At 43.1% G+C, this 23,926-nt stretch overlaps 1 protein-coding gene across 5 annotated transcripts in view; it reads right to left on the reverse strand.

The window, feature by feature from the left end:
* FBXO38 (F-box protein 38) overlaps positions 1-23,355 on the reverse strand; it is a 1,054,306-nt gene extending 1,030,951 nt beyond the window's left edge. For 2 of the 5 annotated variants that reach the window (XM_069651428.1, XM_069651424.1), the window contains exon 1: positions 23,210-23,321. The gene's annotated coding sequence lies outside the window, so the exon portion shown is untranslated. Of the gene's footprint in view, positions 1-14,569; positions 14,686-23,000; positions 23,134-23,209 lie in introns of those variants that run through there. The other 3 variants (XM_069651425.1, XM_069651427.1, XM_069651426.1) reach the window with 3 other exon arrangements.
* Between the last annotated feature and the right edge of the window lie 571 nt (positions 23,356-23,926).

A 23,926-nucleotide genomic window follows, 5' to 3' on the forward strand; every position in this document is an offset into this window, starting at 1 on the left:
CATATTGCTTCGTTTCTTTTTTCTAGTCTCAATGATTAAGGTGTGGAGAAAACCAGGTATTCAGATGCATTTTGGGTTTACTCTTTCTCAGTTTAAATGGGGCAATAGAGTCTAAGGCTTCAGACATTTGGTTGTATTCATCGACTAGGATGGAGTGGTCGGTGGACACTGGTAGGGAGTTAAGTGTTGGTAGTATTAGAGGTATTAGTTTGTCAGCCGTGATTCTTTTTTTTTTTTTATTATTCATTCCAGGTGGGTGTGGAGGGGGCCGATGGGATGTTTTTAGTGGTCAGTGTTATGGCTTCTAGTGAGAATGGTAGGAGGTGGTGGTCTGCCCACGATTGTGGAGTGAAAGACGTAATGGAGGCATTGCAATTATAGTCTGACACCCAATCAGGAGTTCTTCCTTTGTTATGGGTGGGAGGGTCACTTTTTGACTGAAGCCTTGTTCAGTTAGAGAGCCACCGGTTAAAGCTGCTTGCTGGTCTTTAAACCCCAGGTTGAAATCACCTAGCAAGAGGACGTGTGAAGTATTTTTTAGGTTGTCGGAGAGGATGGTGGTTAGGTCTTCCTCAAACGACCCAATGGGGCCTGGGAGTCTATATAATAGGTTAATGGAGAGGGTTTGGGATTCTGAGATGGTAGTTTAGCAATCAAGGATGTGCAAGATTTAACATCCGGTGAAGGGGCTAGTCTCATAGCTAGGTTGGTTTTGGCTATCATAGCTATGCCTCCACCGCGGGGCTCGGTTCTATCTGCCTGCCCTGAGTACTGTGTAATAATCTGGGACTGCAAGTGTGAGGGCGGGGCCGGCTGCAGTATAAAGCCATGATTCAGTGATGACTAGGAAATCAAACTTTTCTGCGTGAATAAGGTCAGCTACCTCTGTGGCTGGCGTGAGCCACTACGGGTCGGGCATTTAGTAGGGCCCCTTTGAGGAGTGGAACGTTATTCCCTGTCAGTGTTTTTAATGGGATCTGGTGATTTGTTGCATTCTCGAGAGGTACATTATAAGGTTTATTCGGGTGGCAGTTTTCATGCTTAGGTATTTGAGGGGTGAAGAGAGTTATTTAAGATGGCGTAGTAGGTTTAATTGGGGGCATAGTTTCCTAGAGTTTATATTGATACTTGACCTGGCAAGAGGTTCGAATAATTTAGATAGAAACCATAGACTCCGTACCAGACTAATGGAGGAACTACATGGTCTATCAGTTTTGGATGGTCCTGGATGGGATCGTTGGGGATTTGTGGTCGTGCATGTCTCAAGTTGTTAGGAGAAAACGGTGTCAAAGGGACATCCATGAGAGCAGATAGATGATCACTCAGTTACTGTGATGCTGGAAATGCATCGGAGGGACAGAGCCTCTGTATCCTTGTCCTTTACTGCTTTTTTTCGTGTTTTCTGTCATGTTTTCCGCGCAGGAGTTCATGTGGGACTCCTGGTGGTGCAGCTCTCTCTCCTTTGGTTTGGTGAACGGACCCGTGGGATACCCTTATGGCACCCATGGGAAGGGGTACAACCCTGTGCCCCTAGTGCATGTTTTTGGGCACCTGTGTGTGACCCACAGAGCAGGGTACGGGCAGGTGGCAGTTCCGTGCTGAAATGACTGGTGCCCTGAGCATCCTCCATTTTGGGATGCCCAGGCCCCGTCATTGGAATCGGTAGATTCCTGATGGAGACAAAATGGCCCCCATGGCCTCTTGCCTTCCATCACCTGTTACCCTGATCTTCCCGAAGTCCCGGGAAGCCCTGCCTCTGTCCCTTTCCCCTGACTGGCTGTTGGGTGGAAGTTCCATATATGGTAGTGTGGGAAAGTGCCGACCAGACTGGCTGGAGCCTTCTCAACGACCGTATGTTGTGGGTATGCCGGTGGGACCTGGGTCAATGGAGTGTGTGATGAATACGCATTTTGTGTTGTGGCTGTCTAGTATCTGGTGGTTGACACAAAGATTGAGACAGCCCTGCCCGAAACCAGTATGAATGCAGCTTGGAGTGTTGAATGGCTCGGTACTTGTCCCAATACACAACTTGCTGCGAGTGTCTGGAGAAAAGTGAATGGCCCGAATACCTTGTGTGCGTGATTGGCTGCCTGCCGGCATGAATGCCTGTAGTCGTGATTGGATGCTTGAGTGTGACCCAGCGGAATGAATGGGAGATAAACAGTATATCTGGGGAGCTCTCACTGCTGGGAATCATGTTCAGAAGCTGAAGTCCACTACGACGAGTAACTGGAGTAACTGAAGCTTGATCCTGAAGCCCTGCTGGATGAGAAGAATTGCTGTTGCTCTCCTTCACAATCGGAATGCTGCTGTGCTTCAAGAACTGACCAAGAGAGGACCCGATAAGGCGCCCTCTTCCCCAGCTACGAGGGACCATCGTGCACAGCCAATCTTTGCCTAAGCTCCCTGGTAGACAGACCTTCGACAGGCTGCCAACCCGATACGGGGACTGCTGCGGAACTCCAAGGAGAAGCGCCCGGACTGTTGTCCGCCACTGTCGACGACTGCCGTCGCCGACTGGAGCTGCCATGCTCCCATTGCCCAAGAAATTCATTGATCCAAGGACGCTCTCGTCTGCATCGTCGCCGCCGTATTCTGCTGGAGAAGGCCTGACCGTCGACGCGCCGAGGAGCATCTACCTGTGGGTTTCGCGCCACCCAAAGACCAGAGACGCTGACGACTCGACGCCCTTGGTGGGCCACAGTTCTCCAACTCTTTGCGGTCCAGAACCATCAACACCGAAGTGCCCCGCACGCCTCTTCCTGACAAGACGTTTACGCTTCCATCAACGAGCACCGCTAGGAACGACACGGCCACTTCACCGTCATAGCTCGACCCGTTCTCCGTCGGACGTTCGACAACCCGTGCCTGAAAGGGAGGACACTCAAGAAGGGTTGTCGATTTCGATTTCCCCGATGCGGAATGCTACAACACCAAGGTACTTTGGGAAGTCTAAGGGTGAACAATATATGAACTGGGCTTGTATCTTTCTTCTACAGGTTGCCCAGGTGGGGGGGGGGGGGAATCGCCACACAGAACTGTGTCTAGGTATCAAGGCCAGTACTCTGCCTATTGTTCAACCATCTTGCTTTCCTCTTTATTTTGATCTGTGTGTCATTCCGACCGTATGCACTTGAAGGTCTAATAACGTTAGTGGTACCACTTTAGAATTGTACATATTTACCATTGTTGATTTTCGGAGTACAAAGTGAGTTATCGTGATTGTGTTATATAAAGACTGTTTTAACCGATACAGTGTGTGGACATTCCTTCGTGGGTGCTCGGGGACTACACTGTACTTAAGAACCAGCTCGCATCACCTCCCGAGAAGCTAGGCCTTGATTGCTCGACCCCAACTACCAATAATAGAGAATCTTGGCAGGGGTCTCTGTGCCCCCCCCCCTCTACCATATAGAGAGCGGAAGTGCAGACCCCCCCTCCGGTCTTTACAGTTACATAGGGAGCATATGGGAGATATAGGCCTCTGGTGCCAGTCACTGTTATTCCGAACATATCAGACCGTCAGTGAGAGAGAGAGGGTTCTAACTACTGAAGGTCTTTATATTGCTAAGAACTTTTATAAGGACACCAGTGAACCAGACGGAGGGGTGTCCACTGAGCGTTGTTTCAAAAGACATTAAGACTTGAGAAAGTCAACAGCTGAACTGTTTTGTTTGTGAAAAGCCAGAGATAACCCAACGGAGGGAGGCTGATCTTCGAGAGGGGTCTGAGCCTGGCAGAGGGGGACCCAGGGGTGAAGGAAACATCACCCAAGTCTAATCGGAACAGAAGGAACTTTTTGTTTACATTTGTTAAGGCATCAGGCCTTCCGAGACAAGGGACTTTTCTCTAGAAAAGAGACTTAACCATCGAAGGTCCCGATACGTGAAAGCTGACCTGCCGTCTCGTGCTGGGAAAGCTTGAGAGAGTGATGCACTCAGGAGTCCCACCTTGTACCATGCTCAAACGTGGGGAAGGGAGACCCCAGCTAGCACATCCTGATTTACTATTTGTGAACACTTCTTTCTTTCTTGTGAATCCTATCCCTCAACCTTTCTATATTTAGGTGAAAGGATTGGCAATAGCGGGGCATTTGGCATATCTCTCCATTTGTTTGGTCAGCTATATATAAATTAAACAACAGGGGAGCTGGCACAGAGCCTTGCCCAACCCCCCCAGTTTACTCTCATCGGGTCAAAGGGGGGTGGTTAGATGAATCACAGCCATTTTTATATAGTCAGCACGGTCCATTAAGATTATTTTTCCCCCTTTATCAGCTTCCTTAATAACTATCGATCGGTCCAATTGCAAATTTTTCAAGGCTTCGGATTCTTCTTGGGTCTTTTTGTAAAGATTCTACTGATGTCATCAAGAAATTACAGCTTATCAAATGGGGTGAGTCTAACAAACTTGCCACTTGGGATGTCCGAGCTCTATATACCTCGATTAAACACGAGGCAGCTATCAAAACTATAGACTACATTTTTCATGGGGAATCTGCTTCACATTACCATTACGTGACAATGCTGACATTAACTTTGGAGAACAATATTTTCATATTTGACAAGAAATATTACAAGCAGAAACAGGGAGTGGCCATGGGTGTCAAATACGCACCGGTCCTTGCAAACCTTTTCATGAGCAAGTTTGAGGATAAATATGTCTACACAGATCCAAATGCCCATGACAAAATCGTGATGTGGACGAGATTTATCGACGATTATTTTACTTATCTGGAAAGGTGATGACCAAGAACTTCTTGAATTCAGAGATCGTCTTAACAACAATACAGAGGGGATTTTTCTTTCAGGACCATCCAGTGACTCCACCTTGGATTTCTTAGATCTCACCATTTATGTGATGAACGGCAAATTACTGACAAAGACTTTCCTTAAACCAACTGAGGCAAATTCAACCCTTTTTGTAACTAGTTGTTACCAACGAACAGTAATAAAAAACATACCGAAGGGTGGATTTGTGAGAGCCCGTAGAAACTGTGGTAATACTAATGACTTTAATGAGGAATGTGATTTATTGAAACACAGATTTCATCAGAGAGGTTCCAAAAGGAAACAGACATGGCATGTGCAAAAGTTGAGACCATGAGTAGGGATGTAACCCTAACACAAAAGATTCCTAATCGATCAGAGGAATTCAACAAAGTCAGCTTTATTACAACTTTCTCACATAACTTTGAAATCAGAAAGATACTAAACAAGAACTGGCATTTGCTCAAACTGGATGATCATCTCAGAGATCATAATCGATGAAAAACCTAAACTAATTTTCAAAAAAGCAAAATCTTTGAAAAATATACTCAGCCCATCCCTACTCCCTGATTTGCCAACACCAAGACAAGAACTATGATTGCCGAAGAAACCGACAGGATTCCGGAAATGTGGATCGTGTAGCATGTGCAAATTAGCACACCATAACACAGAGATTTTTTCAGATTCAAGAGGAACTACTCTCAGGATCAAAGATACCATTAACTGTCGTAGCAAATACATAGTATATGCCATAATATGCACATGTGCACGCGTATACATTGGTAGCACCATAAGAGAACTCAGGTGTAGAATACACAAGCATATTTATACTATGAGTAAATCTGATTCCACACTACCCCTTGCACAACATTGGCAAACCAATCATCAATTGGATGACAAAATGAATGTGAGGTTAATCGGATTGAGGCAAGCCTCTCTAGGTGCGAGGGGCGGTAACAGAGAGATCCTCCTTCGCCAGATGGAAGCTCGCACAATTTGTAAATTTAGAGCAACAGAATTTGGCCTGAACCAAGACCATGAAATGGCGTACTTCCTCTGAGGGGGAAATAACACATAACTTTTCTAAAATGTATTCATGTGTTCCTGCTGATATCTGTACTACAATACTAGATGTTACTCTTTGTTCTCGACTAGCATTTACAATACTGAAGTATTTGGAACTTTTTGGCTTTACAGTAAATTTGTTTATATGACTTTTTTTCATGTAATCTCGGGGATGTAAACACATGCTTAGCGTGAATGGTATTTTGTTCAGCCGTGCCCCCCATCATCTTTGTCACTGTGTCACTTCATCTACTACTGCAGCTTTTTTCTGCTATCTGACAATATACTGAGATTTATTGGCATATTCTTTTTTGCCTTTTCCGACCACTCTGCACGATAACAACCGTCCATAGTATTTCACTTGACTTTATTGATCATCTGTAGATTTTAGGTTTAACTTTTTTATAAAACTTCATTTTTAGCACTGCCGTTCTAGCATGCTAAAACTACAGCCCCATGTGGACCCTTTGTCTATTTCGACGATTCGTATTCCCTTTTCTTTAACTTGAACTCATAATATGGCGCTCTTTATTTTGCCTACTCTCCAAATAGGACCTAATGGAAATAGTAGTAGGACTAGGGTTGCCTAGACAACCCTTGTAAACCTGGGAGAAACCGCTTTGCCGACCGACCCAGACGAAAGGAGGTTGAGTACAAGCCGGAGGTAAGCTGCCGCATTCTTTTGTGCTTTCAGCGCTTTTTTGTTGGCGCATTTTGTCGCACGGCTGCAACTCGAGCAATGGGCTGGCCGTGCTTGGGCCAGAGTAAGCGCATACTTTATACATGTAACCACGGCGTCTTTGGACTTAGCATTATTTGGTCTAGGAGTACATTATTTGAATTGTTTTGCCGCGTTCCAGTCAAACGCTGTTTATTGTATTTAGTATTCTATCATGCTAGGATTTTAACCAGTATTTACATGAACACTTTCTTACAAATAATTATTAATTTGTATAATTGAGGTTATTTTAATTTCGCGTAATTCACTATTGTAGGTTTTTTCACTTAGACATATAGTTTCAACAATATGCAATGTAGGAGACTGACAATATTGGACGTTTTAAATGACGAGTCACACGTATTTACTGTCCAAAATGTGATATTTTGGCATGAATCAAAACAGAGGGATTTAACCTATGACTTTCTGTTCTACTGAATTGAAGACTTGATTTGGAATATAGGTAAGGCCTCCATGGGCAAACTTCTATATCTATTAGCTTAAGTAAGATTGATGTGTTTGCCTAAACACTACTAGACAATGACCGAAGAGTATGTACTAATATTTTGTTGTTGTTTTTTTACCTTTTTGCTTTCTATTTTCTTACCTTGAACCTCCTGCCCCTTCACCCCTCCCTTTCTCTCTGTGACTATTTTGAAGGTAATTTAATCTTTTGTTTTTATGGTTTACTTCTACATGCGTTTGATTATGCATTATGATCTCTGATATGTTTTTCACTGTGAATTCGGCTACACATTTACTAGTTTTTATCACCAGCCCTGATTTGAAAAAGACACTGGTGTGTCGAAACACGCGTTATCCAAAAGGGCATTATAATCAATACATTTCAGTTTCCACAAATATACGCTGTGGCACAGTTCTTCGAGTGTGGAGCATTTTTTCTTCAACTTAAGGCGAATGAAGTAGCACCATCCAACCCATATGGAGGAAGGAGGAACTTGCTGCTCATATTGGAGAAGACTGGTTATGTCCCAACCTTGTGGAGCATGTGGCGGAATTTACGATTAATTGTATCGTTTCCAAGCAATTTACAGCAGACCATAGACTAAGGGTAGTGAAAGGAGCGATCCCTTGCCCAATGGGACCATTCCAACACCTTCATGCGATTATGTGGACATGCACCAAGTATGCCAGGGCTACCGCTATATGATAGTAGTTGTGTGCCCATTTTCCCGGAAGATTGAAGCAAGTGTCCGTTTTCATCCTGATGCCATTAGAGTGGCAAAATTCCTGGTTTGGGGCGTGTGCGAGGTCCTGCGGTCTAACAACAGCCCTCACCAATGAGATGTTTCATCATATCACGACCTTGCTAGGCATACAACACAAATTCACTTGTGCATATTACCGACAAGCGAACAGGATATGTGAACGCCTCAACTGGCTGCTCAAAGAGAATATTGCTACAATAAAGAAAACGTTGAACAAGAGTTGGTTACATTGCTTAACAATGGCCTTATTCGCACTGTGCAACAAACCAGGGTCCGATCACCATTTAACCCCACATGAGGTGGTAACCAGGCAGCGCATGAAACTCCCCATGGCTCCTCCCACTAAGGCATTATTTGATGCTGAAAACATTTCTGATGTATTGGGACAAGAAATGTATGAATACACTGCTTCCCTGGTAGCTAGTGCCTCTTGCCACCAACTGAAGTGACAACGGGAGAAGCCCAAAAGGTAAAGAAGAAAGCACCAACTCAGACACAAACGAGGAAATATTAAAGGCTCCCCAACTTTATCCTGGAGAGACTGTCCCTCTGAGGAACTTCACCCGAACATGGTTCAAGCCAAGATTTACGTGCCAGCACATTGTTGAGGAACTAACAGATAAAGTGGTGAAGATACAAGGCAAGAAGGCCTGGAACTGCATCAGTGACATCAAGCCCTGTCGAGCAGCGGCCTCTTTTTTTTTATTATAAAAAGGTTGTTTATTAGTTTGATTAACAAACTTTTACAACATATGAACACTTTCAATTATCGTTTCTCACAGTCAAAAAATATTGGAAATATAACTTTCAAATGAAATATTATGCAGATTTCGATTATACAATTTCCAATTAATGCTTAAAAACAAAAGAGAATCGATATCTTCCAATTCCAAGCCAATTTGCCACAATGACATTTTTCAACTAATCATTTTAAACATGTAATACTGAAATTCTTGAGTTACTGATGTTATACTCAGTTTATTGCATTTCTTTTTTCTAATTCGTCCACCAACATTGATAGAAATTTGGTTAGTGTCACTATGGTTTTTACATATGTTACCCACATCATGTTAATCCAGCACCATTCCCTGGCGCTTAATGAGGTCCCCATTTTTGTCACTCCTATGAGATCGCACCGTGCTGGTTCAAAATAGTTACAATAAATAATCAGATGTTTCAGTGACTCAATTTGTGACTGCTCATTGCAAAACCGACACGATGGCTCTGTAAAGATCCCTGTTCCTTTATCCCACCTTGAAGTAATCTCCAGGGTATGTAGCTGATTTAACTTAAACCTCATTTATAGGTCTATTAGCATACAGCAATGGAATTGCAATAAATACATTTTATGTGGAATTCTTGCGGTAGCAAAGAGGGATGCCTCTTGATACTGTGACTTGGAATTCATTGCATTTATCGTTTTTGTCCAATCTAGCGCAAAGAGGCGTTTTTTTTACATGAAGGGGCCTGAATTCTAGATCTTCAGGGCTTAAGGCCATTTCCTGGAGTAAGTTATTCATTACTTTATAAAAGTTCATTATAGATGGGGGATTGGACTCAGAGATCATTATTCTAAAGGCCTCATAAAGTGAGTTATCCTGGGGATACAACGTTCTTGACAAATTGGACAGTTGCGCCATTGATACCTTGCAGATAAAGCAGTTAGACCTAATTCCTGCTGCAGTCCTGATCCCACCCCCCCACCCCGACACTGGAACAATGTATACTCGGCATGGATGGAGCACCGGGTCTATGGCGCAAGAGGATGCCCGAACAAAGCATTTAAAATATGGGGGAAATGGGAAGAAACTGGGCCTTGACATCCAGGGACAGTGGTGATCTCTGCATGAACAGATGGAGGGTGGGACGGGGAGAACACGACCCAGGGCGATTAGAGACATTAATAATGCTATGCGGACTTGTGATTGATGGTGCTGTCCTGGAGTGCTTTTATTTTTCTTTGTCCCCTTTTTCTTCGTTTTGTTGTTATCGGCCCCCGGTTTGGTGGCTGTCTTGCTTATGTTACAAAATACAATAAAAATGTTTTATTAATTCCTGCTGCAGTACACAATTTGGAAGAGATTGTGGAATACATAACGTGCTCTTCCACATTTTACCCTGAATCTGATCAAGGATACCATGTATGTTCAATGAACACATATCCAACCCATACAGTATTGATGGTTCTACTTTAAGCATATAGAACTCAATTAGAGTACTCAGCGAGAATTTACAAAATCTTTGATAAATCCTCTTCATTGGCGACCCCAGAGTTAGAATCTTGGCGTTCAGTCCCTCCTTCCATCCTATTTTGGAATTGGTGTCGGTTATATCATAACCAAGATATTTTAGTGACAGGGAATTGGCATGCTGTCTATTGTCCATTCCATGGATTTTGCTTTCCTTTTCAAGTTTTTGAATATAAACATTTTTGATTTGTGTGCATTGCATTGCAGGTTGTGTCTGTATAGATTGTCTGCAAATATATTCAGTTTCAGTTGTAGGCCATAGGGAGTTCTGTTGAATATTAGGATGTTGTCGGCAAAGGCCAGCAATTGAATTTATAAATGGCCAAGCCTTGCCGGATACGAGATCTCCTTCATTCAAATTTTGTCAATGTCACATAGGTAGAGGTTAAAGAGGGTCGCTGCCAAATTACAACCCTGTTTAACCCCAACCTCTGTCAGTATCGGCTGAGTAGCTGCGCCCGTGGTATTGATCCTCACTAAGTATGAGGTGCCAAGATGAAGTTTGACTTCTAAGGTTATTAGGTGCGAGGGAAATCCCTTCTGCAACATTTTTTCCCCAGAGCATTGACCTTACCACGCAATCAAAATCGGCTGATAAATCAACCAAGGCCATATACAGCGGTCCTGTGTTAGGTGTTTTGATCTTCGCTAGTAAGTGTGCCAGAATGGATGCATTTCAGGCCGTGCCCACATGGGCCCGAAAACCAATTTGAAAATGGGGAAATACTTTGAATTCACATACGTGCGTTTGAAGCTCTTGTAAAAGTAGTATTGCAAACACTTTTGCCCCTGCATCAATGAGGGCAATCAGTCTGAAGTTTAATGGATCTGTTGTGTTTCCTTTCTTGTGTATGGGTACAATTATAGCTTTAAGCCATGATTGTAGAATTGCCTGAGTTCCAATTATTTCTTGGATTGGGAGTCCATTATTTTTGCCCATAGGGCAGGATGTGTTTTAATCGCGCAAGGTGGAATGCAGTCGGGCCCAGGAGCTTTTGAATTATTCAATTTACTAATTGCTGATGTAATTTCTACCAAAGTCCAGCATTTCCTGAATCCCAAGGTGCAGGGAAGAGCATTCGCATTTGTATTGACAAATCTTTCTGGCAAATAAAATTTTAATTTATACAATTGTATCCATTCCTCTTCAGAGATTTTGGACGTTTGTAGCCAATTAGTTTTTGTTTTATCATCACGCAAAATGGCCAGGTGGAGCGCCTATCATTGCGGCACAAACTCAACATTACCGACTGGTTGACGACATGGTAGTGGTGCACTCTCATTTTTACACCTATTTCTGTATTGATTGCAAAACTGTCTTTTAATAACTTTGAATTCATCATTGCTTAAATGCAGAGTTTTCAAATATTTAATCTCCACATTTCTTTTTGCCCCCTGAATTTCTCTAACAATAGCAGAGTCATTATTTCTTTCAGTTTTCATTTTTTGCTTTATGATAAGTTTTTTGATTGCTCCCGTAATAGAGTAGAGATACAGTTCTAGTCATAGGTGGGAGTCATTAATTGAATTTTGCGTTGATAAATAACTTTCCATGTCGTCACAAATCAAGGAGTTCTTTGTGTCACAAGTATATATGCTCCACCTTATTGATGCCACAGGCCGATCATTCACCACTAAAGCTTGCAGAGGGTCGTTCCCCAGTTTTGAAGTTTCAAGATCTATCGTTAAATACAAGATCTTGTGGTCACTGTAACTCGGGTCTAAAATGTCCACATCGTTACAATTGCCACTCACACCTGCAGAAACAGCAAAGTAATCAATAGAAGATTTCATAAGGTTGCGACCCCAGGTAAATGCTGCTTGTTTGTTCCTATAGGCCACCATAAAGATATCCCAGTTTGTTAGTACCATAGCTCCCCACGCCTGCTAGCTGGGGTATTTTTGGGGCATTATATGTCAGTGCCTTAGGATGTAAATGCCTCATACAATCTGCATTAAAGTGGCCCCCCACAATTACATTACAATGCAGTCATTACAGGTATACCTCCTCAAACATCATCAGTTTCTTTAAAATGTTTGGACTAGTCACATTGCTGGGATTGTGGTACAATGAGATCACCAAAAAAACATTCCTTTACCTTTGTCCCCATTTCAATCACAATCACCAAGAAGGAGTGTTCTTTAAAAGTTTTGAGTAGCACATAACATAGATCATTATTAAGAAAAATTGCAATTCCCCCCGGAGGCCTTCCTTGAAATCCATGGGTTGCCTCCATGTGGGTAGCACCAAAACCTTTTACCTGGAATGATAAGGGACTCATCGTTTCCTGACAAAGAATTATGTCCACCTTTTCCTGGGGTTAGTTAAGCTTGCCCAGATTAATAGATTATGAATCCCTCACGAATTCCAGGACATCAGCCTAAGTGAGGTAGTTACTGCTATGTAGTTGTTGGATTTTTCACTTCCTTCGAAGCGGCCATAATTGCCAACAACCAGGACCAATCTTTGCTATTTGCAGAGATGGCCGCTAGTTGAGCGATTTCCGCTGCATCCGGCAATTGTCCCGATTGGTGTTCTGAAGTGGGATTTAGGTGAGATGTGTGGATGATCACAGGCTTCTCATTAAATACTATTGTTTCCTCAATAGATTGTAGAAAGTGCGGAGCAAGCCCTATCACGTTAAGTTCCTTTCTATGCATCCACAATAATTCAGCGATTATTGTGGATTGAACTTGAAACACCATCCTATAGTTATTAATGGGTGGGAGAGTAACCCATTCGATATCTCTGGACGAGAGCGTTTTAAGCACTGGAATTTTTTGGAAGGCTTGAAGCATAAATGAACGATTTAAGCTCTTTTCGGAGTTCATCTTGGGGGAGCTAAACCATCCCATTATGCAAGACACCCGTGGTGCAGATTGAGAGAACTCCTCTTCCTGTATGGCGTTACTATCTTGTGTCTTTTTTTTTTTTTAAGGTCCATGGTCACCAGGCAAATCAGTCTCCTCGGTGTGACCCGTAGGTTTCTCATGTGACGCTCTAATAGACGGGTCAGAATGGAAATCACCCGCAGAGTAACATTTTTCGATGCCAATAGTGTCAGCATGAAGTGTTGACACGATAATTTTTTGTTCCATTAGGCCACTCTTTAGCTCATCAATTCCCTGCGAATCACCACCGGTAGATATTTGTTTTTCATAGCTATTCGGTGGGCGACTTCTTGTACCCCCAATCTCCACCATAACTTTCCCCATATTTGTTTTTTTGTTGGGAATGGGTTTATAATAAGTGGATAGTAGGGTTTGTTGGGGAGCCGTCAGTGAAGAGGCAAATTCAATTTGCTTTGCAAGAATTAGTTTGGCCCTGTCCTTCAAGGGGGTATTGCCCATTACCACACCTTGCGCTGGAATAGGGGTGGTAGTGGGCTTAGTGCATCCCTTTATGTTTAACTGGAGGGCTACTCTGCTTTCCATCGAGAGTTCCTCTACATCGATTCCCAGAACCAATGTTTCCTGCGAATTAATCGCATTAATCATTTTTCTTTACTTCCCTTTTTTCACTCTTATTTATTTTTTTTATCTCTTTTTTGGTATTGGCTAATGTTGATGTCTTTTTATTTGACTCAATTTGGCCAACCTTGCGTAGTTGGAGTCTTTTAAGTGCCCGTAAATAGGACCGTTTTTCTTTTCAAGAGGCAAAGTGTTTGACATGTGGGTTCTTGAGTGAAGTGTCACTGGTAGAATCACAATCAACTGGATTCTCGTTTAACTTTTTTTCCCTCTTCAATCACTGCTATTAAAGCTGAGGGGCTATATGGTTGATCATTACTCCCTCCATTGGGAATGACATCCTTGTTGAAAGCGTCCACTGCCATTTCTCCTGAAGTGGGTTGATTGAAAAATAGCAGTTGGTCGATTTTCTAAGAGTGGGCTGTTACCATCTGACATAATTGAGCATGTGTGTATATCTGGATTGCACCATCAGGTTTAGTTGTATTGACAGTTTGTGCAAAGGTTTGACTGCCCGAAGGATAAGAAATGACAGATGTCAGTCACGGTTTGGCCAACCCCCAGGTGGACCGGTGCATTCCAAGTATGTGAGCAGATACTCTTAGGCAACCGTTCAAACCCTATCCAGCTGATGTCTTCACGGATATAGGTGCCACATCACTGGACCGGGTTGAATAATGATAAATATCCAGCCGTGCTGATGTCATTAGTGAGACCACGATATAGTAACGTTAGTCACAAAGTAAACTCACATCCCTGCATGAAGTTACACAGACACGCATGTGTACACACAAAGAACATGCATACACAGTTCTGTAGATAGAGGCCAGATACATGTACATACCGTCAGAAGCCTTTTTCTTTTCACTAGCCAAACGCAGAAATGCAAGAACGCAAAAAGTCACACAGAGCACGCTTGCAACCGCTTCACTGCAACTAACCATATGGAACTTCAGGGACGTATAAGGAACCTAAAGAGCCCAATACTAGTAACCCCAAAGGAGAATACTACAATATATATGTAGGAAAACAATAGAATGACTAGTGAATTCACATGAAGTCACATGCCTCAGAATAAGGAATGAAGAGATGCAGATTCTGCAGCACGGAGCACAGGGCGATTGCTCGCAGCCAAGGACAAGGGCAGGAGGAACATTCCTGGTTCCCAGGGCAGGGAGTCACCTGCAAAATAACAGAATAAATCGACACCAATGAAAGACCCAAAAGCTCAGTTTTGCAGTCCTCACCCACATGACTCGGCCACGCCGAACAATAGCCATTTGCGTGTGGTTATGTTATTTTGCATTTATATAGCACCTTATATACCAGTGGTATGGTCTGAAGGTGGTTCCCAGCGGAGATGGACAGAATTGTTGCATGCAGCATTTCGTGAGACAGAAGAAACTCAGTAGCGTGCGGGTGGCTGGAGCGGGAGCAGTAGCGTTGTGGAAAGAGGAGCCCGATGAGTGAAAGGGGAAGCTAGAAAGCGGGGAAAGAAAGCAAAATGAAGTGAGAAAGGTAAAAACGAAGCAAGCAAAAGTGGTGAACGAAAGCAAAGCGAAATGACAGAAAAGGTGCGCTAGCGGCACAGGAGTAAAGAAAGACAGAGCAAGTGCGCTGGCGGTGCGAAAAAAGCAAAGAGTGGGTGCGTGTGACCGAAAAAAATAAAAAGATTAAAAGAAGGGTGCAAGCGACCCAAAACCGAGAGAGAGAGCAAAGAGACAGTGAGAAGGAAAACAAACAGTCAAGCGAGGGTGCAAGCAACCTGAAAGAAATACAGAGTGTGCAAGAGGCACTAAGGTGCAACAGAGCAATGTGAAAAGTAAAGAGAAGTATGCAAGGGGCACAGGAAGGTGAAAAGAAGATGCAAGTGTACACAACAGGAAAAGAAGGTCTGCAGGAAGCACTTTCAGCTGGAAAAGGACAGAGTGAAAGAGGGACAGAAGAGAAAAAGGTGCCAGATAATAAGGAGAGGGGTTAGCGCCTGGGAGGAGCAAAGAACCCGGTGGACTCGAAAGTCTCTGATACTACCCCCATGAAAGAACTGTACAGTGAAAGGTACACCCCGAAAAGAGGAACATTTTGTTTGTTTGAGACCAGAGGGGCCTATGCTAGGGGAAGGGAACCCTAGCAGGCCCACTAAAGACATTGCAGAACTTCGTAAAGAGAGGCCTAGACTTGGGGAAGGGAACCCTGAGAGGCCTAACAGGAACGTTTTGTTTGTTTGGAACTGGAAGGACCGAAGCTTGGGCAAAGGAAACCCAAGAGATCTAGAGACATTGTGAACTCTATTGACCTGTTGCAAGACCCCTACGTGGAAGGTTCCAAGGGCATCCTTTTTGAGTTTAACTATTTTGAACTGGTAGAACTACACCTATTGGTAAGACTTCCTTAAACCACCTGTGGTTTACATTTCCTTTTGGATGACCATTTTTCCTTTAATAAGACACCCCCGCCCCCATTACATTTGGTTTAAGAGCGAGGGCAAGCATAGGTTTGGACACAAGCAAACTTTGGTTTTGGTCTAACAGAAATCAACGGCCCTTAAGAACAGCAGTTGAGGGAACAACCCCCTTAGAGTTAGGGCCAGACAGGCATTACACCAACCCCACAAAGTTTGATGATAAAGGTTTTCAAACTGTTATTTTCGGGTCTGCGTCTCTCTTGATACCATGCCTGTCTCACAGTATCTTCTCAACTACTTTATTTCCAATGGTAGCAGTACCACCCGCCGTTGCCCGGGTCTGTAGCTGACATGCATGTGGGGGTCTGCTATAGCCTTGTGTAGGTTTTATTCTGTCATAACTTCATATTATTGAAAGAAAGAAAAATCTGCAATCTCACTAAATCACCTATACTAATAGCACAGCGCCGGACTTCGCTCCACCTCTGTGCAGGGCGAATGGGTGGGGTTTGACAAATTTCACTATCACCAGTACACCCCAGACTGGTATGCCAACCTTGTGTCCTACTTTCCTATTTTCCGAAAAGTCACAAAATCGTGAATCTCCCAAAATCGCCTATCCCGATAGCACAAAGCCAGACCCCACCCAGTGCAGGGCGAATCAGTGGGATTGGTCAGATGACACTACAGACTGGTACGCCAACCTCGGGCCAAACAAAATTTCAGCCCACCAACTGTTATTGGGGCTGAAGTCAACCCGAACATACAAACATACATATATATATATAAATTAGGAATTGTATATTGTGCCACCTTTACATTTAATGCTCATATGCCACCTGTACAACAGAATATACATAGATGCAAAACAAGAGAGTGAGAACATTATATTTGCGTTTCCATTTATGGGTATAAAATACATTTTGCATTAGTGAACACTTGTGAAGTTCATAAAAGAAACGGCGCACAGAAGATATTGATGGAATCTAATATTTATCATACACACAAAGATAATAAACATTTATACATCTATTCACCCAGACACTAGAGCCGTGGCAATATTGCTGTCAAATAGTAAGCCGGTCAGGTGCTATGGGGTAGTAGTGTGTCTTGCACTAAAGCCCAGTGACCCCATGTTCTTCTCCAGAGCTTTGCATTTGGTACAGCACTATTCTCCGCCGTTAAGCCAGTCACAAACCCGTGTGGTCATTAAGACCGCCTTTAATGTGGCGGTTAGTCTCCGACATGCAGGGTATTATGTAACTGGTCTTATTCATTAGGGAGAAAGTGCATTTTAGGTAGTAGAAAGCTACAAATGTCACCAAATATCAATCATTGTTGAACGTCGCAGTCTTCAACAAAATCAGTAGAATTGGTCAATATGCAGGGATCGAAATTAGGAAATGTTCAGCAGGAGCCAAAAGCAGTTTCTGGGTATCCGTCATCAATAGTTACTACAGATCGGGAACGGGGAGCCACTGCATAGCATGCAGCACATCTAATTTGTACACAAGATGCAAAATAACTTCTTGTCCATTATATAGTATCCATTAGGCATTAAATATCCCTTAGACGTGCACTATATTCTCCATTGTACACATTCCCAAAGATGCACAGTTATCACGTAGCTTGCCTGGGGGTCTAAAATAGCTCCTGGTTGCTATTGGTTTCAAAGTAACCAGGTTCTCTTTAGTTATAACCAGGAGCTAAATAGCTCCCAGCTCCTGCCAATTTCGATCCCATAATATGGTAGTCAGATTTCCCATAAACCACAATAGTGCGGCAAATTCAGCAACTGGCTCCTAAAAATTAAAAAGGAGTCATGTCTGAGTGCCTAACAACACTCAAGAGAGGGTCAAACAGGAGATGCTACGGGTGCGCTCCAACTCAAAGTTTGGGCCAAAAAAAAAAATAATAATAATAATAATATACAGTTTCTGCTGAATATGTGCAACCTCGCATTCAATCATTCCAGAGAAAGGTCATGGTTCGCAACTTAATCAGGACACTGGGGGGTGAGAAAGAGGAGGACGGAAAACAGATGCTATCTGGCCTTGCCTATGCTCCATTTCCCTAGTGGGCGGAGGTGTGCGCCTATCTAAAAGTGGATAGGTAAAGTAAAGTCTGCCAGCACCGTGTATTAGCAGGGCGAGGGGTGCTATCTAGTCAACAGGTGTCCAACATCACTTTGCCTCATATCAGCCTCATGCCCACATTTCAAACTAAAAACTGCATGTGGGACCCAGAGATCCATCTTGAGCAACAAAACTTTACTGGCTGAAAGTCTGGGTTCGCACGCTTTAAAAGCCAAACAAATGGAAAACTAAAAAGACCAACGTAATCTACTCGGCAGGTATATTAACTTAACCCCTAAAGATTAAGCGAAAAGTATCCCGTGGCAATTAGTCAACTGCCCTCCCTACCTATGGCGACCATTTTCAGTGGGACGCAATCTCTTCTGCCCACTTTCCTCAGGACGGTCTTAATGCAATCAGTGATATACTCAATCACAGGACATCTTACCACATCTAACAATATAATAAAAGGCCAGATATATGTTTTTCCAATTCATCTACAGCTGTGTCCCTGCCATTTAAAACGGAATGGCACTTCACTGAGTCATGCTAAACTCCTCCAAAACAGAAGCCATATTTCTCCAAGCCTCTAATGCCAACTCCATTCTCCCATCCCAAATCTGCTTTCTTTCAGACTTCCTCGACAAAACACCAAGGGCTTGCTAAATTTGGATCTCCATGTTCGCAAACTTCAATTAAACCAGTTAATCCCTGCCACTCTAACCAGGATCGACCTATTAAATACCAGGAAGATGCGCCCACACCTAATCAAGTACTCTGCCATAACTAATATCCGCAGTAGAATAACTACTGCAGTGTAGGCTGTGTCTCTGCTTTGCCCCCCTCAAATCAAGCACTCAACGTTGCCACATGCACCGTCTACAACCTAGCTTGATCAGTTTCCACATGGGTATACTGGCACCACACTGGCTGGTTCTCTATGCAAATCACTCCCTTTCCAAGTTTCTACTTTTTGTCTTCAATTCTACCTGTGGCTTAGCTGAAAGAATCGCCCTATACTCTCCCTCTCTGGCTATCAACTCTTTAAACATCTTTGCCCCCCCATCGCCTTTCCACCACTTTCTGCATCTGTTCTTTACTCTCCTCTTACGACCGGAAGAGAATCTCCCCGGTCATCGTAGCAATTCAATCAGTAGGGCCATCCTCTAACCCACCAAACTATCCCCACCTTGATTCAACAACTGTATATAGTTTTATTTAACAATTGGCCCATCGCCCAAAAGTATCCATGTTTCGCTGTCCCAAAATGTACCCTTTCTTATGCATCAACTAATTTCTCATCACTACCCAGCCCACCTGCATGCAATATATTCAGTGAAACTCTGTACAAGCACCTGGGCAAAGGACTGCCTATGCAGGGTATCCCTACAAAATATCGCCACCAAAGATATCGCCATACATATGGCCGTTTGTCTCGCCATAGGCGATATTTTTGAGGGGAATATTTTGTGGGAGCGGGGGTGTCCCCTGCACATTTTAAAATAATGCAGGGGCTGTGGGTGTGTTCCCCGGAGGGTCCATGGGTCAATATTTCTGCAAAAATATTGCAATATTTTTGTATCGCAATATTTCTGCGGGGTTATTAACACATGGAACCCTAAGCAGTCTGTATTTTGCTCTCTATACAACACTTCTGGTAGATGTTTCAGACCAACCAACCAAATACATAAATACAGATACACTGTTGTAGAGTAAAAGCCTGAGCAGGATTCCTCTACAGCAGCAATATGGCCTCTCATGTTAGGGATGCAGTACAAATGGACCGGGAGGTTTGAGACCGGAATCAAACAGACAGGGAAGCAAAGAAACGTACATCTCGACATTGGAGTGAATGCATATTTCTGTAGCTTCAAGAGAAGATTTAAGGGAGTGTAGAAAAGCGCTTTATTGCAACTACTTACATTAACCACTAAGCAACCCTGACAATTCAGTGTCAAAAGCAGCAGTGAAGAACCGTAAGGATGGGGAAAACCAGCCTCCCAAGATCAGACCTCCACCAAAAAACATTTGAGATAGGTAAAGTTCATCTTGAAAGCGAAAGACGCTATTTCATCAACCCATACCCCTAAACGTAGCCCTATACTCATTTCAGAAATAAATTAAAAGATCCACCAACGCATCAAATACCCCCTCTCTTTCACCAGTTTAGAGGACTAAATGCATTTCCCCTTCAGCACCAATAACCTGTAAGGGAAAGTATAACCTCACTTAAAAAGGAAGTTGCCTTGGTGGCCAGACACTGCAAAAGCGAGAATGTAAAGCCACATGATCAAATTTGTCCTACATCTGCATTTATCACATGCCATCTTCCTTGACATAAACATATGTTTTACGGCTGCAAAAATGTCTCATCTTGAGCCCCGAGTCTTTAAACAATATGAATAGCTTACTCACACCATATTAGGTGTCTGAAATAGTTTCCTGTGTGTGGTGCTATATAAAATGATCCAACATGCATAATGTAAACAATAAAGCTACGTAGTTTAATAAATAAATACATAAGTTGTTGCACAATTCAAAATGCAACGAAATAGAACAAAATATGAAATATTTTTCACTTTTTTTAAGAAGACCATGAGAGACCAGCTGCAGACAAAGAACACCAGGCAACAACAATAGTGGACTAGGAAATTCACTTAGTCAATGTTATGCTGCAATCAAATATTCACACCAACGCTCCTAACCAGGTCACTTTTAGAAAACGATATCAAAACCGATTATGTTGCTCAAGAATCCTAGCAGATTTAATAAAACACAGGCTTTCCAGAACAAAGTAAAACAGATGTTATTCAGCCTACGTAAGCATGCTCACTTGCAGACTACACTGGTGATTGGGCAAGTATAAAATGACTTCCAAAGAGAAGCCCCTTGAAACATCAAGCATTTAGTGGAACTGATCTATGCTAACAAACTAATAAATATCACCCCATCATCATCATCCTCCTCCTCCACAGTCACGTCAGAACCCACCAGCAAGCCAAAACCAGACACAGCATTTCGGGCTCTAGACTGACTTAAGTCGTCACCAATGTGACTGGTGTTAGCAAAATGTGACCGCTTTGAGGTTGGGCGCTAATGGAATCATCTTTATTAGCAGACTCGAGTGACGATTACACTGCACAATTCCTAGAAAAGCGACTTTCGGCCACCCTTGATGGATTTTAACTTTTTTTACCATGTCAAATATGTAATTGTGGCGTTAGATTAACTTGCACATCTTTTCAGTCTTTGTAATACATTTACTGGGTGTAAGGGCATGTTTTAAGTAGTCTTTGTGAATTTATTGTTCATTTTGAGATGATTTGTCCATATCAGAACATGCTGTATACAATACAACTTGTAAATACATCACAAAGATTAAAACTTAAAGTCTTTATGCAATACTAGTGTCCATAATATAACTTGCATATGTTGAGAATCGTTGTAATAACAGGTGTTGGGACATTAGGTAAGGTCTTTGTGAATCTACAGCATGTTTTCAGTCGGCATGTCACTGTCTGCTTTAAATCCACAAAGTACTTATATATATGGCCTCACACTTGTTAATTGTTTTTTGATGCTTCAAAACGTGTGCAACTCAGACCAATTTCTAACAAGGGCTGCACAGAAAATGTGCTGGGGAAATGAGGACTTTAGGCTTGTATACAAGTTTACCAAGTTGGACAGCATCAAGAATTTAAGACGACATAGTGTATGTCAGTGGACTCCACCAGCCAACAGCTAAAGAAAGATGGCAAGCCTGACACCTTTATTGATCACTTTAAAAACATGATCGTATGAGGAGAAGTCCACTCTTGGGAGAGAAAAAAAGGCTACTAACTCATACAGCAGGGGTCAGAAAACTTCGACTCGCCAGTTATTATGGACTACAACTCCCATCAAACCTAGCCAGCATAGTTAATGAGATTTTCAGTCCAAAACATCTAGAGATCCATGGGTTTCAGGGTCCCTGGTTTATGTAAACCTCTCTAATTAACACTAACTGCATATCTATCTTTCTGTAGACAAATTGCCATTGTCAGATGTGCATATGCTTCAGCAACCCTAGCCAATGGAAACAACAGTGCAACCAGAGAAAAACGAAAATGTTGAAGGGGGTGTGATGCTGTGTTTTTGTATGGTTACAAGTAGAATGATAGCTATAGGCATCCTTTGAGATGGGGAGCAGCCTGGAATTTGGAGAAATACACTGTGTTGCTAATAAACTGGGTCCTTTTCCAAATTTTACAATATTCACTTCTAATAAATCACTTCCTGTATAGATTGCAGTCATAATAGGAATGCTACATCTGCCTTACTGAGCAAAGCCCATTACCAAAACCTAGAATATCCACGTAAAATATTTTCTTAAAGGTTATCATTCGCGGTGGACAGAGGCTACAAAGACTGCGAAGCATGTCACTAAATATCTGAGGGTTATTCTGCTTCTCATTTCCAGAGAGGTTGCCTCTGCTATAGGAGGAGAACGTGGGCTTCATACAGCTTCAAAATAGGCGGGGCAGAGATTTCCCATTGCACACACACACAACGTAAGAGAATGTAAAAAGCCTATAGCATAATCCCCGAGTTGCATTTCAACATTGTAATGCATGCACTTCCTGCCTGATATCTTACACTATTCTGCTCCCAAACATATATTTTCTAGGAACCTCTTCTCCTCTTGCTCTCACACTACTTTCTCTCTTCCACTTGAACCTGTTCTGGTTCTGCTCGATCAAGTACTATTTAAAGCCCCTCCAGATCTTCAATGTTCTCACCTAAAACCTCCCTTTTCACAGTTAACCATGACAGAGCCATAAGCAAACTTTCTTGACACATTCCCCGACAACCATTCGTTCCACGACACTTTCGTCCCTTCCTCATCCACTCCCTGACCTCCGTTTCTATTTTCTGCCCGGCACCTCTACATACAATTTTTTTGACAGATCACTCCCCTCAAACCTCATTCCCTGTCACCAAACAAACAACTCTTTAAACGGATATAATACGTTCTGCTAACCTGTCAGGGCTGAAGCTTCCTTTAAGCTTTTCTTCAACAGACATAATCAGGGGCTGAGGGGAAATCCAAGCCCCAGAAGATTAACATGCAGAATGAGCGAAAAATAATCATCCCATCCACTGGACTCATGACTCAACCTTTGAATAGACAACCCCAGTGGGGACATTTGCCCTGCATCCAAACGCACCCAACCTAACCTTGTTACCCACCCACTGTAGCAGTGGTACTGCTTCATAGTGAACTACCACAGCCCCAGACCAGTTCACCTCAGTCCTCCGTGCCCCTCTTCTGTTATTGTTGCTGTCCTGAGGGGGGAATAATCCCGACAGGAACTTCGGATAGCAACCACTTCCGGTGAGGTCACAAGGCCTATGGAGACGAATGCGTCTTTCTTCTGCGGCCATCTTGGTTGTGGCGGATGTAGAAAGGGAAAACCGGCTTGTCTCGGGGAGGGTAGCGACTAGTTCCCATCCGAGAAACGGACCAGAGCTGCGGCGCGCAGCTTTCTACACGTGACTTTCTATGTCATTATTGTGTTTTTTCCGGAGCAATGAAGCGGTTCTGGAGCACTTTCAGTGAGTGAAGAACGTTGAGCGCGATTTGGGAAGAAGGAAGGCTGTGGTTACCGGTGCAAGTGGGCATTTTCTTCGGATACCGGGAACGTTTTTCCAAAACGCTGGAGCGTCTGACTTCGCCCTGTCCCTCGTCATTTTACTGAGGGGAACCGAAGGCACAGTGCCAGGCCACAAGAGCAGCAGCAATCCGTGTGCTCTTGGCTGGCTGAGAATACAATTTGCATTTTCTTCGAATACCGTGAACGTTCCTGCAAGACACCAGGTTGAGCAGGGGAGCGGAAAATTACATTTACTTTAAAAAATAATGTTCAGCTTTTGGCTTGGGTGAGGGATAGGGGCACAGTGGTGTGG

Source organism: Ambystoma mexicanum, chromosome 3p, assembly GCF_040938575.1.
Source record: "Ambystoma mexicanum isolate Mex_15411 chromosome 3p, UKY_AmexF1_1, whole genome shotgun sequence".
In the NCBI taxonomy this organism is placed as follows: domain Eukaryota; kingdom Metazoa; phylum Chordata; class Amphibia; order Caudata; family Ambystomatidae; genus Ambystoma; species Ambystoma mexicanum.